Raw genomic sequence first — 15227 nt, 5'->3', positions numbered from 1 at the left:
ATTGAGTGTGAGGGGGAGGAGAAGGGAGGAGTGGAACTCCATGAAACGACAAACAGCTTTAATAAAACGCAGGTGTTTTTACAGTTGCTTTTAGAGAGGGGGGTGAAGCTAGTATGCAGGGAGCATGTAGAGACAAGAGCTAAGGGCGGCAGGGGAAAAAATGTGCCTTAGCATAACGAGAAAGCATTCTAGAAAGAAGACTATGTTCAGAAGGTTAAAAAGAATGCAGCAGTCAATGGCAAAGACCTACCTTAAGGCTCAGTGTGTGTTACACACACACACACACACACACACACACACACATACACACATACACACAAATCCACCCTTATAGATCTCACCCCATCAACTCCTCTGGCAACACAAATTTGATTTCCCCTCTATTTTACCTGGGATTAGCTTTGACAATTCTCCACAGCCAGAAGTCTGACTTTTTATATCCTTCCTTTCTCTGTTGATTCTCCACCTGCCTCTCACCCCTCCTCCTTTTTCATTCCACTTTCAGAAACCTTTTCAGAGACCACGTTTCTGTTTGGTCTGGCCTGTGTTTCTTAATTCACCTTCATAGGATTCCAAAGAGTGAACAGGCTTTCCCCATTCACCAAGTCCCATTCACCAACTTCCATAGTATAGCTAGAGAAAGAGAGGGGAAGGGAATAAGGGTTTATTAAGTGCCTACTGTGTGCCAGGCATACTGCTAAGTTCTTTTTACAAATATTATCTCATTTGATCCTCACAACAACCCTGTGAGGTAGGTATTGTTATAGTCCCTATAGTTGAGGAAACTAAGGCAGACTGATATAAAATGACTTGCCCAGGGTCCCACAGCTAGTATATGTCTGAGCCTAGATTTGAGTATAAGTCCAGGCAATTTTATCCACTACACTACCTAGATGGTTCCTCTGTCCTGGTCATCAAAAAATCAATAGGATTCAGCACTGGGAAGGACCATAGAGATCATTTCATCCAATACTCTTGTTTTACAGATGAAGAAGTTGAGGCCTGAAAGTCATATAGGTAAGGAGCAGCAGAACTAGTAACTAAAACAGGCAAAATTCTTAACCTGAACTCTTGTATTGTTTTTTCAAATATTTTCATAACTGTATTTCAATGTAATTGATCTCCTCTGTATGAATTTTAAAGCATTATTTTGAGAAGTCTTCACCGGACTGCCAAAAGGGTCCATGACACAAAAAAGGTATAAATTCTGAATGTAATGATTTTTCTACTATATTTTATTATAATATTCTATTCTATTTTATTTTCTATTATACCTTGCTAAATCTCACTGTGAGGTCTGTCAATTCTCTCTAGCCCTGCCCTCATTCCCAAGGCAAGAGGGAACTTCCAAAGAGAAGTGATTGAGCAAGGGCTGCTTGAAAATCACAAAGATTCTTTGAAATTCAGTTAGTATCAGACACTTCCCCTCCCTCCTTGTCAATTCCTCACAGGAAGGGAACTAGGAAATGTAGGATCATAGGGTTGATAGGTGAAATGTGAGGAAGGGGAGATGAGAGAGTTCTGAGAGGTGGTCATGCATGATACGTGGAAGACAGTATGAAGTCCTTCCACTTTTGTAGCAACCAATCAGAAGAGATGTCCAGAGGTCATTGTTTACTTGATGGACACAAGTAGAAGACAATGGAGACTTAAACCATGACTGGAGCTGAGAGGGAGACCAAACATGAGTGAGGTACAGATGGACTAGGGCAAAGGTCAAGGAACTAAGAGCAGATTAAGTAGAAACATCAGATGAGTGGTCAGAGCAATGCTGAAATCTATTCCACCACAACTCTTCTCCTACCCTGCTTTTCTCTGACTGATAAGAAGGGAAGATCTTCTCCTGGCCATAAAGATGGTATGTGGAAGCGTTATTACTTTTAATTGCTTATTCAGGTTTCTATGTTACTTGAAGTTGCTATATGGCCATTTACCAAGAGTTTATCTACCTATTAATGCATGGAGCAGGACTGAGAAAAAGAAAACAAATTTAACAAGAGGAGGAAGGAGTTTTTCCTCAGTGAAAGCTGGGGAAGAGTTTACTAAGCCAAAGAAATAGAGAGTTTCTGCAATTTTAATAACATTCTGGAGTGCACATGTGTTCAGATCATATCCTAGGCTTTTCCTTTTTCACTTGGGGAGAGAGAACCATATTTGGAAATGAGCCAATAACTGAGTGTATGTGCAGGGAGAGGGTTGGTGGGGTTTTTGCCCAAGGGTACCTTAGCACTGGCAGAGGTGAGGATGCTAGTGCTTATGCAAGTCTTTCCTGGCTTTAGAGGATTAGTGGTACACTATACCCTACAGTACCACTTTCTTGTGGGGACCACTCTGACACCACCACCCCACCCCCAGCAGATATTTATTTTCTAAATCTCAACTTCTGCTGCTCAAAATTTTTGGAATGAAAGAAACATACTCCAGAATGAATTTATAAACCCTTGCTCTCATGTAAAAACTTTGGAGAAAAGGAGACCTGATAGGAGACACCAAAGTTTGTGTTGCAGCTCTTCTTTCATCAGAGAGAAAACAAATAAGAGATATAAACAAATAAAAGACAAATAGCTCAACACAAACATCCAGGAAATTAGAAAAGGCCAGAGAACCAGGGGAGTGTGTAATGCTTGGCCAATGAACAACCTTAATGTTTTTAATGGCCAGTGGAGATGGAGCTTCCCTAGATCCACCAGGGTGAGTGTTAATCAAATGTTTTGGCCTGAGGGCTTTCAAAGATAGTCACCATTAGAACCCTGTCTAATGGAGAGTTTAAAAATTCACCTTGGAACTCTGTCAAGGGCATTGCCCTTGATAGAATGTGGTCCAATGGTTACAGCAAGGGTAGTGAGATTAAGCTGTCCTAGGTTCTACTTCTAGTTTAACTGCTGCCTTAAGTAGCTACTAAATCAATTAGTCAATTATTAGGCATTTATTAAGTGCTTAATATGTACCAGGAATTGTGCTAGGCACTGGGGATCATACCATGCAGGAAGGATAGTTTATGCCAACATCAATTATCAGGTGAGAGATCATGCAGTAGGTGTTAAAGAAAGGAGAATAACAATAGTTAGTGATTTCTTTCTTAGGAGTAATAAGGCATCTATCTGTCAACATGAAAACAATAGAGATATCTGTTACCTTCCTTGGGAATGTATCCAAGACACAACAGAGAATCTCCCAAAACTTAACAAAATGTATAACAACTACCTACTTCTGCTGATTCACGTGGGTACAAATGACACTTCTTTAAGTATTGGCAACAATTATGTCGTCTTAGGAAAGAAACTAAAACTCATAGGGGCACAAGTTGTATTTTCTTTCCTGTTGCCTATTAAAGGCCAGGGATGCAAAAGAGAAAAATCAATTGAGGAAGTGAACAGTTGCTTAAGAAGGTAGTATCTGAGAATGGGATTTGGATTTCTGCACTATAACTTACAATATAGGGATAACAGTTTCTGACCAGAGATGGAGTGTACCTAACAAAAGCTGGTAAGAATATATTTGCCATTTGCAACTCATTTGTGAAATAAGATGCAAATCTCATCAAAATGGCTTTAACCTAAAAAAGAATGGGAAGGGAATAAATTGCCTGTCTATATCCCCCAAATTAGATAGAATAGAAGATAGACAGAAAGAAGAACAGTTGAAAAGCCCTAAAATGCACAGAATGCAAAAATTCAAGAAAAAAGTCACGTAAAAATCCCATATCCTCAAATGACCATACAAAAATACTGTAAGTTTAGGCAACAAACAAGGGGAACTGGAGGCAAATTAGAACTCAAGAGTATCCCTGAGACTTGGTGAGATGAAACCCATAACTGGACTATGGCTCTGGATAGGTATACCTTATTCAAAATTTACAGAGTAGATAAAAACATTCTATATTAAAAGATATACTCACATAATTCTCAAGGAACCAGAGGAGAAATATGTGAGATGAGGTGTGATGGAAAGTATTTGGGTGAAGATCAAAAGAGGAAGAAACAAAAGTGATTTTGTCATTAGAGTAGACTAGATACCACCTGGACAGAAAGAAGAAATAGTTGAGGAATTTGGTAAACACAATCCTGGCAAAGAAGAATGGTATAGTAGTGACTTCAATTATCCAGACATACGCTAGCTCTCTCTCTGTCAAAAGCAGAATAGGTAATACTTTGCTGACTTGTCTTAGTGATAATCTCATCCTTCAAAAGGTGAAAGAACCAACAAAAGGAAAATGTATTCTGGATCTGATGTTCACTAACTGAAGGAACTGGTTCGAGGGTGGTGGTGAAAATGATAGGAGCCTTGGGGGGAAGTGACCACTCTATCCATGAGTTTATGATAGAGAAAGAGAAGAAATCTTGGCATACTCTGGCATGAACCACAGTTTTGTTTTGTTTTGTTTTGTTTTTTTCATGAAAAAAAATTTCAAAAGTTACAGAGGAAAGATAGTATCCCAAGGATTTAAATGCTTTAGGAAAGACAGCACAGGCGAAATGGGAGTGGATCAAGAATGAAATTCTTACCTTGTCTTATGAAGACAGAAAGGCAAATAACTCCAATGAGAAGGAAAAAATGGAATTTATCTGAAGAAACCAATATGGATCTTACAAGTAAACTCACCAACCAACTTAGATTAAAAAGATAAAAGTACAAAAGAGGGAAAGCAAAGCCAGGCAGCAGAGAATAAATAGGTATGAATCCTGGGTCAGAATGAGCTAAGGCTGGCCAGGGACATACTAGGACAACAAAGGAGTTCATGTTTGTTTTTGTTTTAAACTATATAATATATTAAGAGAGAAAGGAAAAAAATTTAAAAGATAGGACTTCAGCTTAGAGTGAATGGAACAATGTCATCAGCATCTCGAATATTGCTATAATGAATGAACTAACTAATTCCCTTTATCAGTTTTTTCCCCCTTTAGATTTTTCAATCTAATCAAGCAGGCGCTGAAACTCAGAGCTATGACTAGAACTTGGGGGGAACTGGGCCATGGAGTAGGAGGTGGAAACTATGAGGAGAGCAAAATCTCGGTCAGGTTTTATCTGCCAGAAGGAAAAGCACTCAGAGAAACCATCAGGTAACTGACTAGGGCCTCATTTTCCTCATCTGTAACGTGAGGGAGCTGGACAAAGCTATCTCACCACCTCTACCCATCTGTGTGACACTCAATAAAGAAACCCATCCACTGAAAGCCTCAAATGGCCTCAGTTTCCCCTTCTTGCCTTGTTCCTCAGTTTTCTTACTCAAAATGTTAATATTCTGAACTTGTTGTGTCCTTGCTTATAATTGTGGATACCTGTTTCCTCATTTCTCCAGATTCTCAGCCCATCTCTCTCTTTCCCAACTCTGACTCTGGAGAGATTGAGACTCATACTTAGCCCTGGGGCCTTCAAACTATTATTCCCTCCACCACAGTCACACCAGGGTGCTGTGCTGAACAGATGTTTTTAATGGAGTTTAGGGACCAGTGAACAAATGTTAAGGCCAGGATATACAGGATTGACATAGGGTAGATGACTGCTTGAATACAAGACAACAGCTCCCATGGCTCTGAAATAACAATCTACATAGTGAGTAGGACATATATTACCTTTAATTTTAAGCTTCTTTCAGGAAATTGCCAACTTAGCCCTTGGCTTTGCCCTCCTGTAACCAAGGCAACTGCCCTCCCCAACCAAACACATTGCAAGATGAGTCTCCCAGCCCTCTTTAGAACTCTAGACGGGAACAGGAATTTAAATAAGGGGAATACTTTTCCCAGACCCCATTCTACCTTTCTTTTAATTTATCTACCCTGCACCAATTCCATTCTTTTCAAGTTATACCCAATATAGTGACTCTTGGCTTCCTCCCTCTTCCCTTTTTCTGCCACCAATAAAGTTGGAAGATTAGAGCCCAGTTTCTGAGCTGCATATCAAAAGAGGCCAAGTTGCTTCTGCATTTCAAAGAGGATTATTTATCCCATTCACTAAATCAGTACATTTTAGGGTAGGCCAGTGTTTGGAGAAACACTTAAAATGCAGCTGCTGTGTTAGGAAGCACACTCTGAGATGGTGCTCTAGGTACCCTCCAAATTCTGGCCCCCAAGGGTAAATCCCTTGGTAACCCCACCCTAGTTACAGCTCTGCTAAAGCTCAAAGAAAGCTCAGTCATTACGGGCTGAGACAGACCCCTAGGTTATTCCCTTTGTTGTTTCTCCAAAAACGTAAGGGCTCCCTCTGAGACTATTTTGTTGCATGTGTGAATAATTGTTTTTCTTTTCTGAATTGCTTGAGGTAAATGAACATACACATCTTCCCGGAATTTTATAGATTTTTCTAGAATTTTATTTTGAAGAAAATATTGTGATTTTTTTTTTAAGGAAAAAATGTTTTTCTTTCTTTTGTTTTCCTACTGGAAATCCCCTTGCAGACGGAACTGTTGTTGTTTTGCTACACCTGGATTTATGCAAATAACCTAATCTTGTCCTACAAATTTATGTAATTTTCCCTGTGTTTTATTATTCCTTTGATTTATGCTAATGAGGAAGATGCAATCCTCTTATGCTCAAGCTATATAACTTGCTTATTTGGCCTTAAGTAATGTTATTGGTGGCATTGGTGTATACTTGGATTGTGATTTAAGCCTCAGCGCCTAGTAAGTGTCAGGGTGAGACTTTTGAGTTCCATAAAGGACTTTTGCTATAAGAAGAATTTCATGGCCCTAAAGATAAAAGTCATTGAGGAATCTTAATGGGTTGGTGAATGATTTAGGGAGAGATGATGCAGGAGGTACAGCCCCACTTATAGTCTGCAGGCTACCTGCATCCGTGGTACCTTCTAGCATTTCAAGAAACATTAGAGCCAGGAAAGTACCTAGAAACCAGTATTATCCCTCTCCATGAGGAAGAAAACACACAAAAAAAAAAAGAAAGAAAGAAAGAAAGAAAATTAAGACTCTCTTCTAAAAGGAAAGACTGTCTGAAGATGTTATCTAATGAATTTTTAAGAAAAAGTTTACATCTAGAGGTGTAAGGCAAGGTAGATACAAACCGGAACAAGGCTCTTAAGTCAAGTTCAATTTGTTTTCAGCTGAGTTGCCATCTTCAGCTGGCTGGAGAACACTCAGGTCCTGGATAGAATATGCCAAAGGGACTTTGTAGCAGCTGTTGTTGTTGTTCAGTCGTTTCAGTTGTACCTGACTCTTGATAATCCATTCAGCGTTTTCTTGACAAAGATACTGGAGTGGTTTGCCATTTCCTTCTCCAACTCAGTTTACAGATGAGGAGACTGAGGCAAAAAGGGTTAAGTGACTTGCTCAGGGTCATACAGCTAGTATCTGAGGCTAGATTTGAACTCAAGAAGATGAGGCTTCCTGATTCCAAGCCCAGTGTTCCATCCACTGCGCCAGCAACAGGTGACAAAAGTCAAGAAAAGGGGGAGACCACCAAACAGTCTCACAGAAACACCTTTTAATCTGATGTGCTGACAGCTGAAAACTCCAGGTTCATAATATTGAGGTGCTTGCAATAACTGGAGAAGCAATTTGTAGTTGCAGAAAGCCCATAGGAGGCTCATATTAAATTTGTCAACACTCTATGTTATAAAAGGACAGGATCCCTTTGTGTCTGCTTTGGAGACTGATATGGCAAAGGAACAGTGAAGCCAGGAAACATAGATTGTGTCAGGTTGTCCCAAATGAGCAATGTATTGACAGGGAGCAAGCAGTCAGATACAATAATATCTGATGGACCAAAATGGTTAAAAACAACAACAAACCTGACTATGTATAATGAGTAGCTGAATAAGATACCACTATTTGAGCAAAAAGTTAACCTCTTAAAGGGAAGCCTAATACATTACCACCAAAAACACTCAGCAAAACAATACCCAAGACTAAAACAGCAGCTAAAACACCCTTCCATGGATGGGCTACTTGACAACATGAAAGTTAAAACAATTCCGAGGAACCATTTCAGACCCATCAGATTGGTTAATATGACAAAAAGAAAATGACAGATGTTGGAGGGGATGTGGAAAAATTAGGACACTAATGCACTGTTGGTGGAGTCATTGTGAACTGAACAATCATTCTGGAGAGCAATTTGGAACTATGCCCAAAGGGCTATAAAACTGTGCATACTTATTGACCCAGTAATATCACTGCTAGGTTTGTATCCCAAAGAGATCAAAGAAAAAGGGGAAAAAAGCCTATATGTACAAAAATGTTGATAGCAGCTCTTTTTATGATGCCAAATAATTGGACAGTGAGAAGATGCCCATCAATTGGGGAATGGCTGAAGAAATTGTGGTATGTGTGTAATGGAATACTGTTGTGTGATAAGAAATGATAAACAGGATAGTTTTAGAAAAACCTGGGAAGATTTATATGAACTGATGCAAAAGTGAAGTGAGCAGAACCAGGAGAACAGTGTATGCAGTAACAACAATATTATACAGTGATCGACTGTGAATGACTTAGCTATACTCAGCAATACAATGACGCAAGACAATTCCAAAGAATTTACGATGAAAAATGCTATCCACCTCCAGAGAAAGAACTGATGGAGTCTGAATAAAGATTGAAGCATAATTTTTTCACTTTATTTTTCTCGTTTTTTAAAAAATATATATTCATATTTATATTTTTAAAACATATATTTAAATATATACATGCACATACACACATATATACATATACATACATGCATACACACATATATACACACACATACATGCATATATATCTATATCTATTTATCTATCTACCTAGTAACCTAGATTCAACTCAGGAGCTCAGAGTAAGTTTGCTAAGAAACAAAACAGTGGTTAGAATTACTATTCTTGGCAGGGCAAAGGTTTGAGGGATCAGTGATCACAGTAGCCTAAAGCAAGATCAGCAAAAGGACAGCACAGCTGAAGACACTACGTTATCTTCTGGTATTGTCAAGATGGACTTGTGTACTTGGCTACACTTAAGAGAGGCAGACAAGCTGTTGTCTACCAACCCACTCTTAGGCACCAATGGTAAGGTCAGGGATAAAGGTCACCTCTAAAACTGAAGACCCTAAGCTTGACTCCATCAGCAATTCATGAGACCTTCTTACTTGTACTCATAGATAGAAAGACAGAGCATTTATTTTTTTAAAATAATACTTCATTTTTTCCCAATTACATGTAAAAACAATTTTTAACATTAATTTTCCAAATTCTCTTCCTCTTTCCTTCCCCACCTTCCTCCCTGAGACGATAAGCAATTTGATATAGGTTATACCTGTGCAATCATGCAAAATGTATTTTCATATTAGTCATGTTGTAAAAGAAAACACTGACCAAAATAAATAAATAAATGAAGCAAAAAATAGTATGTTTTAATCTCTATTCAGACTCTCATCAGTTCTTTCTCCAGAGGCAGATAGTATGTTTCATCATTAGTCCTTTGGAATTGTCTTGGATCATTGTATAGCTGAGAATAGCTAGGTCATTCACAGTGATCATCATACATGATCGTTACTATGTACACTGTTCTGGTTCTGCTCACTTCACTTGGCAACAGTTCCTATAAGTCTTTCCAGGTTTTTCTGAAATCATCCTGTAAGACAGAGCATTTATTAAGCACTTACTATGTGCCCAGGTACTGAGCTAAGTGCTGGGAATACAAATACAAAAAAAAAGTCTCTACTCTCAAGAAGCTGACATTCTAATGGGGGACAACATATAGAGGGGATATGAAAAATGAGGATTGAAGGAATAAAGAAGCCATGTACATTGGACAGTGGATCTCAAATAACCATTGTCACTTATGAGAAAAGAGCAACTTGGCTTGACTCCTTCAATACTCTTTGGAAAGAATTGGGACAGGAAGTATGAACAAACTTTTGAAGACTTGATCAATTGCCTTATACCCACATACCAGGGCTGGCTTCTGCAGATTTAAGCAAATCTTTGGTGCTACACTCTGTCACAAGATTTGAAGGCCTGGAATCCAACTTGAACCAGAAGAATGGTGGTAACCAGAAACCCACTGTATTTGCCAATAGAGGACTTAACTAGCGGTGAGACTTATTACTTCATACACAAATTGGAGCTCTCTGATGAGAAGCAGAATGAATTTCAGGGACTACATGCATGGAGCTGAATTTCAAGTACAGACTGACAATAATCCACTGATTTACATTTTCAGCATTAAGATGCTGCCAGTTAAAAGATTCGAAGCAACCCTAGCCAACTATGAGTTTGGCTCATAATATAGTTCAGGAAAGACAAATGTCAATGTTGATGATCTGCCCACTAAGCCACGTGGAACTAACCAGTATACACCATAGCTAAAACACTTGAAGAGAGGTCAGCTGAAGTCTTTTATTTTGTAACTCAGAAGATACAGGCATACCTCATTTTATTGTGCTTCACTTTATTGCATTTTGAAGACATTATGTTTTTTTTAAAAATTGAAGGTTTGTGGTAACCCTATGTCAAGCAAGTCTATCAGTGCCATTTTTTTTTCAATGGCATGTTCACACATGGCATCTTTGTGTCACATGTTGGCAATTCTCACAACATTTCAAACTTTTCATTATTATTGTATCTGCAATGGCGATCTGTGATCATTTATCTTTGATGTTACTGTAATAATTATTTTGAAATACCACAAACCACACCCATATAAGATGGAGAACTTAAACAATAAATGTTGTGTTTAAACAATAAACAATTAAACAATAAATGTGTGTTTTGACTCTTCTACCAACTAACTGTTCCCCTATATCTCTGCCTCTCCTTGGGCCTCCCTAACATAACAATATTAAAATTAGAACAATTAATAAGAGTTCAAATGAAAGGAAGAGTCAATCCATGTGGCAAACTTCATTGTTGTCTTATTTTAAGAAATTGCCACCCCAACCTTCACCAACCATCACCTTGATCAGTCAGCAGCCAACATCAAGGCAAGACCCTTCACTAACAAAAGGATTATGACTTGTTAAAGGCCCCAGTGACAATTAGCATTTTTTAGCAATAAAGTACTTTTAATTAAGGTATATACATTGTTGGGTTTTTTTAGACATAATATTATTGCACACTTACTATACTACCGTATAGAGTAAACACAACTTTTATATGCACTGGGAAACCAAAAAATTCATGTGCCTTGCTTTATTGCCATATTCACTTTATTGAGGTGGTCTGGGACTGAACCTGCAATGTCTCTAAGGTATGCCTGCACAGACAACCTTGGGACCATAGAGAGACTCCTTTAAAAAAGCAACTCCCCACTTACATGGCTTGAAGGGGTTTTCTTTTGTTTTGTTTTTAAATAAACCTCTGGAAGAGTATCTAGTTCCTATTTGAGCTTTGTGATTGTGCTTATCTTACATTTCAGCCTTACAGAAGAGCTTTATCGCTGACTAGCCTATTACAAGAACTGTTTCTTATTAGTAAGAGGCTAGGACAGGGTGGAAAGTACAAGGACAAAAAGGAGTCCGTGATTCTGCATTACTCCTAAAGTGAGTAATTCACATTAGGAAAAAAAATATGGAGTTACATGGTCCTCCCATCTCCTTGCCTATATAGAAGCCATAAGGGTGATCTGTGGCATGCAAAGGATGGACCTGTGTCACATAAAAAGTCTAGTCAAGAGACTAGGACTTCCACCAAAGGGTGTATCACCTGTATTTGTGAACTAATCCTCTTTGCCTCAGTTGTCCTTTAAAGACTGGTGGCAGGCACAAGAGAAGGATGAAGAGACAAGGAGAGACAAAACAGAGAAAGAAAATTATGGACCAATATCTTTAATGAATATAAAGGCAAAAAGACCTAAATGATTATTAATGAGTCCACATCAACATATCAAAAAGATTACACACTATGAATAGGTTGGATTTCTATAGGAAAGCAGGGTTGGTTAATATATTAGGAAAACCATAAACATAATAGATCATATTAATAACAAGAATAAAAATCAAATGCAGAATAAGCTTTTTAGAAAACACAACATCCACTTGTTTAAACAAGAAAACATGAAATAGTAAAAGAATAAATAGACTTCCTGAATGTGATAAACATTATCTATCTAAAATTAAAAACCAGCTTCATATGGAAAAATAACAAATTAAAAGACTTTATAATAAGATCAGGCGTAAAGCAAGGATGTCTATTATTACCACGATTATTTGATATAATGGTGGAAATGTTAGCTATAGCACTAATACAAGAAAAAAGAAATTAAGCAAATAAGTATAGGCAAAGAGGAAACACAATTATCATTTTTTGAAGATGATACAAATCATTTTTTTTTGCAGATATGGTAGTTTGCTTAGAGAACTCAAGAGAGCCAACTAAAACATTAATTGGAACAATTAATAAATTCAGCCAAGTTTCAGTAGATAAAAAAAATCCATAAAAACCATTAACATTTCCATATATCACCAATAAAACCCAACAACAAGAGGTAGAAAGAAAAATTCCATTCAAAATAACTACATAATACATTAAATATTTAGGAGTTTACCTATCAAGACAACATAGGAATTATTTGAATACAAATATAATATACTACTTTTGGAAATAAAGACAGACCTAAATTATTGGAGAAATATTTATTGTTTATGGGTAGTATGAGCTAATATAATAAAAATACAACCTAAATTCATTTATTTATTCAATGTTATGCTAACCAAACTACCAAAAGATTACTTTATAGAACTAGAAAAAATAATACCAAAGTTCACCTGGAGGATCTCAAAAGAAATAATGAAGAAGGAGGAAAGAGTAGTGCCTCTTTCCCTGATATCAGGTGCCTTTCCATTGCTCTATCTTGTGCATTGTTCTGTGTACATCAAGATGTCTCACAGAAGGCACTTAAAGACTTTGTCATCTCTCTGGAGATCTTGACATTGAATTGAAGCATCATAGTGTAGCCTGTTCCTACAAGAACTTTTCTGAGCTGAGGCCATTGCTAGTCTATACGAACTTGTTAGCCAATTTCTCACCTAACAGACAGATTTGCTGGTTGTGAGTCTCCACATCTTCTCCATCTCTTAGACTCCAAGATATATCAATGGGTAGGCAGAGCTCATACCCAAACATCAAAATGTATGGTATAAAGTGCGATTCATCATTCTAGGTAGTATTGCATGCATAAATTAGCAATGTTACAGATGAAATATGAGCCTTTGGTCATTGTGCAGGGTTGCTAGCATCATTGACAGTGCAAGGTTGTGAATCTTTTTAAGGTCATACAGATAGTCAGCAGTGGAGCCAGGAATGGAATTTGGATCTCCTCATTTTGTCTAAGATTCTTCCCTTTATGTTAAAAAATCTCTCTCACGAAAGCAAATTTTGCTCTTCAGAGGGGCAGTTTCTTGACTTGTGGAATGCCTTGCCTTGCTTTGAATTTAATCTAACAAGGACCTTTGCTTCTGTGATGGTCTCTTATTGCCCCTTCCTTTGCAGAATTTGACCTTGAGTTCTATTGTGACCTCAAAGACCTTATTGGTCCAGCCCAATTTCTGGTGGCTTTTTCCCACTTTTGTAGCCTTCTCTTTTCCCTTACTGTTGTGTATTTCTAGCATAGGAGATGTGAGTCAACAATAGTGGTTTCCTAAGAAGAAGAAACATAGCGGGGGAAAAATCACAAAATAGCATGTTTTGTTTCTTAAGGATGTCAGTTTGAAAAAGGCCTGGGAACAAATGGCATCATCTATTTTAGCCAAATACTGGATATGTTTGGAGACAATACATTTGCAGGTCTCCCATTTTGCAGACCTGAAGAGGTTTTTGAGGAAAATCTTTGGTGCATACTAGTAGGTTTTTGAGGAAAATCTTTGGTGCATACTAGTAGTACTTTCAGCATTTATTAAGGTAGGCATTGTGCATCTTATGTTGGTCTTTACCCTCTCAAGGATTACTGTTTCTACCACTACCACCACCCCACCACTATATTGCTTTTTGTTGTTGTTGTTCAGTCCTTTTTCAGTCATGTCGGACTCTTCATGACCCCATTTGGGGTTTTCTTGGCAGAGATACTGGTGTGGTTTGCCATTTCCTTCTCCAGCTCATTTTACTGATGAAGAAACTGAGGCAAAAAGGGTTGAGTGACTCACCCAGAGTCATATATCTAGTCTGAAGCCAGATTTGAACTCAGGGAGATAAGTCTTTCTGACTCCAGGTCTTCCCTTCCCCCCATCTAGCTGCCCCAAATATATTACTACCACCACTAATAATAATAACAACAATAACTTATATTTACATAGATAACACTTTGAAAAGTGCTTTTCTTTTGTAAAGTCTGCAAGAACGCTTTGAGGTAGGCTGAGGGAATATTATAAATGAGGAAACCAGGTCATGGAGTCTTAGAGACTTGCACAGTAGAATCACGTATCTAATGAGTCAGCACTGGGACTGAAATTCAGTCTGTTTTCAAAACTAGTGGTCTTTTTTCCCAGTTGCTGATATTGTAATAATATCAAGTGCAAAGAGGGAAATGAGAATGGGAAACTGATGAATAGGGAAAGAAGCAGAACAAAGCAGAAACAGGAGGAGGCATGTGCCAGGCGGGTCAAACCACAAACACCACCTCAGTCACGATCTCCCTTTAGGACCCACTGGGAATAGCCTAGGAGCCTGAGCCTAAGAGCCCTGGGAATGGCAGCCCCTCCCAGACTACTATCCCTGGGAATAGCTGAGATTCTCAGATCTCTGCTTCCAACCTAGCCACCACAGCCATTGTCTAGAGGAGCAATCTTTGTGTAGATGCTGCAACCCTCACCAAAGATCTGCTCTGGGCTCTGTCAAATGGTTCAAAGTCAGAAACAGATATGATCTTATCAATGGAAATGACATTAAGCAGCTACGGATAACAATGAGTAGAGCTCTCATTTTTCATCAGCTTCCACATCAGATTGGTCCAAGATAAGCTCATCAACTGAAATCTCATCATCATAAAGAATTAATCCATCTTTGATACTCAACACCTTTCAGTTCCCTCAGTTACTTTCCCCTCTGATTGGAGGGCTAAATGGTAGAACAATTAATTTCTCTCAAAGCCTTCCTTTATAGAGGGCTCAGAACTTGCTCAGTTTCATTGTATGAGTATCATGCTCTCATGCTGGTATTCTCTGGTAGCCTACTTCCTCCTCCCACCCCTTGCTTTTCAGCTTCCATTTGTGTGTTAATTTTCCCTCATTAGATTATAAGCTCCTTCAGAACCAGAAGAATGTTGTACACAGTAACAGCCACGTTGTGCGATGACTAACTTTGATAGACTTAGC

General features: G+C 38.2%; 1 long non-coding RNA gene across 2 annotated transcripts in view; it reads left to right on the top strand.

Moving 5' to 3' along the window:
* The first annotated feature begins 1637 nt into the window (after positions 1 to 1637).
* LOC114029366 overlaps positions 1638 to 15227 on the top strand; it is a 61336-nt gene continuing 47746 nt past the window's right edge. The window contains exons 1-2 of one of the 2 annotated variants that reach the window (XR_003567478.1): positions 1638 to 1858; positions 9878 to 10708. This is a non-coding gene — a long non-coding RNA (uncharacterized LOC114029366). Of the gene's footprint in view, positions 1859 to 9877; positions 10709 to 15227 lie in introns of those variants that run through there. The other variant, XR_003567479.1, reaches the window with a different exon arrangement.

This window comes from Vombatus ursinus, unplaced genomic scaffold (assembly GCF_900497805.2).
Source record: "Vombatus ursinus unplaced genomic scaffold, bare-nosed wombat genome assembly UNPS02014926.1, whole genome shotgun sequence".
Classification (NCBI taxonomy): Eukaryota; Metazoa; Chordata; class Mammalia; order Diprotodontia; family Vombatidae; genus Vombatus; species Vombatus ursinus.
This window is presented reverse-complemented; position numbering and strand designations above follow the sequence as displayed.